A 3,661-nucleotide genomic window follows, 5' to 3' on the forward strand; every position below is an offset into this window, starting at 1 on the left:
GCTGGAGCAAGCAATCCTAAAATTTATATGGAATCTGAAGAGACCCCGGATTGCTAAGGAAATGCTGAAAAAGAAAACCAAAACTGGGGTTATCACATTGCCTGATGTCAAGCCTTACTACAAAGCTGTGATCACCAAGACAGCATGGTACTGGCATAAAAACAGACACATAGACCAGTGGAACAGAGTAGAGAGCCCAGATATGGACCCTCAACTCTATGGTCAAATAATCTTCGACAAAGCAGGAAAAAATATCCAGTGGAAAAAGACAGTCTCTTCAATAAATGGTGCTGAGAAAATTGGACAGCTATGTGTTGAAGAATGAAACTTGACCATTCTCTTGCACCATACACAAAGATCAACTCGATATGGATAAAAGACCTCAATGTGAGGCAGGAATCCATCAGAATCCTAGAGGAGAACATAGGCAGGAACCTCTTCGATATCAGCCACAGCAACTTCTTTCAAGATATGTCTCCAAAGGCAAAGGAAACAAAAGTGAAATTGAACTTTTTGGACTTCATGAAGATCAAAGGCTTCTGCACAGCAAAGGAAACAGTCAACAAAACAAAGAGGCAACCCACGGAATGGGAGAAAGTATTCACAAACAACAATACAGACAAACGGCTGATATCCAGGATCTATAAAGAACTCCTCAAACTCAACACACACCAAACAGATAATGATGTCAAAAAATGGGCAGAAGACATGAACAGACACTTCTCCAATGAGGACATACAAATGGCTAACGACACACACAAAAATGTTCATCATCACTAACCATCGGGGAGATTCAAATCAAAATCATTGAGATACCACCTTACACCAGTTAGAATGGCCAAAATCAACAAGACAGTAAAAAACTTGTGTTGGATGTGGAGAAAGGGGAGCCCTCCTACACTGTTGGTGGGAATGCAAGTTGGTGCTGCCACTTTGGAAAACAGTGTGGAGATTCCATAAGAAATTAAAAATAGAGCTTCCCTATGACCCTGCAATTGCACTACTGGGTATTGACCCCAAAGGTACAGATGTAGTGGGGCAAAATAACACAGAGGACATGTGGAGATGGAGAGGAGAAGGGAATTGAGGAAAATTGGAGGGGGAGATGAACCATGAAGAGACTGTGGACTCTGAAACAGAATCTGAGGGTTTTGGAGTGGCGGGGAGTGGGAGGTTGGGTGAGCCTGGTGGTAGGTATTATGGAGGGCATGTATTGCATGGAGCACTGGGTGTGGTGCATAAACAATGAATTCTGGAACACTGAGGAGAAATTTTAAAAATAAATAAAAAGATAAATAAAAAATCCATTTGTAATGTCTTAAAATTATAAAATATTTAAGAATAAATGTAGCAAGTTTTAAGGAAAACATGTACTCTGAGAGTAAAATATTTTTGAGAGAACATAAACACCTTAATAAATAGAAGAAATACTGTTTTTGGATAGATGTCTCAACATTATTAAGAGGTGAATTTTCCCCCAAGTTATTTCCAGATTCACACTCTCTCAAGCATAATTACAAGAATGTGTTGAAAACTTTTCCAAACAGCTTTTAAACTCATATGGAAATAGAAGAGTCCTAAATTAGGTCCCACAACATTAAAAGAGAAAGAATTTGAAGATCTTACACGATCTGATTTCCAGCGATGTTACCAAACTGCTGTGTTCAAAATGATGTGGCATTTTTATAAAGATACCTGAGAAAACCAACAAAGCAGACTAGAGAGCCCAGTAGTAGACCCACACATATATGGTCAACTAATCTCAGCAAAGTCTGTAGTCAATTGAGTGATGAAAAAATAGTTTTTACAAAAAATGAAGGTGGAAATATTGGGCATCATTACTGCACAAAGCAAACAAAACAAAGAAAGCAAATCAAACATTTATCTATATATCAAAACAGTAGAGATTAATTTAAAATGGACTTGGAGCTATCTGTGGAGTGTAAAAGTTAAAAAAAATTGGTGTAAAACATAGGAGAAGATCTTCATGACCTTGGATTACAAGCAAAATTTTCTAAACATGTGGAATGAAGGTGTCCCAAAGAGGGGTGCCTTGGTGGTGGTGAAGTTGGTTAAGCATTGGAATGCAGGTTTGGGCTCAGGTGGTGACCTCAGTGTTCTGAGGTAGAGCACCCTTGCTAGACTCAGCACTCGGGGTACAGTGAGTTAGAGAATTTCTTTCCCTCTCCTTCTGCCCTTCCAATATGCCAATTCTCTCTCTCTCTTTCTCTCTCTCTCTCTCTTTTTAAAATAAATAAATATATCTAAAAAATGTGTCCATAATAAATGATATTTTGCACTTCACTAAAATTATAATTATGAAGCAGAACTAGTATACAGAAAAGGATGAACTAAACAGTTGAGGATGTCAATTAACTGGTATTCTTCTCTAAGGGTTTTCCACGTGCGTGCACAGGAGAAAGTTAGAGATATGGCCAGCAGTCTCCTGAGGTGGATCTGTGCAGGCTAGCTCTGGAGCACAGCTTGGCCAACACTGGACATAATGCTGGTGTAGACAAGCTCTAAATCACTGGGTTAACCTGTCCTTTCAGATGAAATGCTAGAATCCCTCATTTCCTCAGGGTTATTAAACATTTAAAGCTCCAAAGGAAGCAGGAAACCAGAATAAAGCATTTTCTTGCTTCAAGTGCTTTCTGGCTACTTGAACTAGTTATTCAAACTTTTGAACCTTCCGTGTTTTTATCTACATAGCAAAGCTAATAATATGTGTGTCAAAATATGCATTATCATGAACAATAAGTAGTATAATAAGCTTAATCCAACCAACCAACTCTCAGCAAATTTTTGTTATCCTTTGGTTAAATACATTGATCTGAAACACATTAAATATTTTAAAGTTTGATCTCCTGACCCTTCTTGCATGTGAAAGCATCACATGCACGGGCTGGCATGTGGGAGAGAGAGAGACTGACTGGTTTCAGTGCAGGCAGATGAGGCTGAGTCTAAACCACCTGTGACTAGCCAGTGAGCAGAGAAGGAACCGAATGGGAAACACATTAAAGATTTTGCTGTACTTGGCTTCTTTCCTCTGATCTTTCCACATTATTTTTGTATTTTCTCCCTCCCAAATTATGGAGAAGTGTTGTTTCTTTCTTTCTTTTTTCTTTTCTTTTCTTTTCTTTCCTTTTCTTTTCTTTTCTTTTTTCTTTTCTTTTCTTTTCTTTTCTTTTCTTTTCTTTTCCCTACCATTTTCCAACATCTCATGCATCAATGCTAACATCATACCAATTTTAATACCACAAATCACTGATTTCATTTATCTACCTACCCTGACACCAAAGATCTTGATAATTTCAAAAAAGAACAACAAAAACAAAAAGGACTCTCAGTGGCTGTCTTTGGTGTTCCTTGTCCTACCTCATTACTGATTTCCTGAAAACAAACCTGATACTATTATTACTATAATTCCCCTTCTATCCTTCAGAACACTGGAAGAGCACATGGCAGCCACACTATAGCTTTGGGGGCCTTCAGGGAATAAGGGCCAATTTTTTGTCCCCATATAAGCATCTGTAGAACATTTATACCCAAGAGCACCAAGCACATTTATGTGATGATAGCTTTGCAACACTTGGTCCAAGACCTGTCTAGAAATGCCTTTGGGAATATACTTACATAAAGATTTCAAAAACCTATTAAT

This window comes from Martes martes (genome assembly GCF_963455335.1).
Source record: "Martes martes genome assembly, chromosome: 10".
Lineage (NCBI taxonomy): Eukaryota > Metazoa > Chordata > Mammalia > Carnivora > Mustelidae > Martes > Martes martes.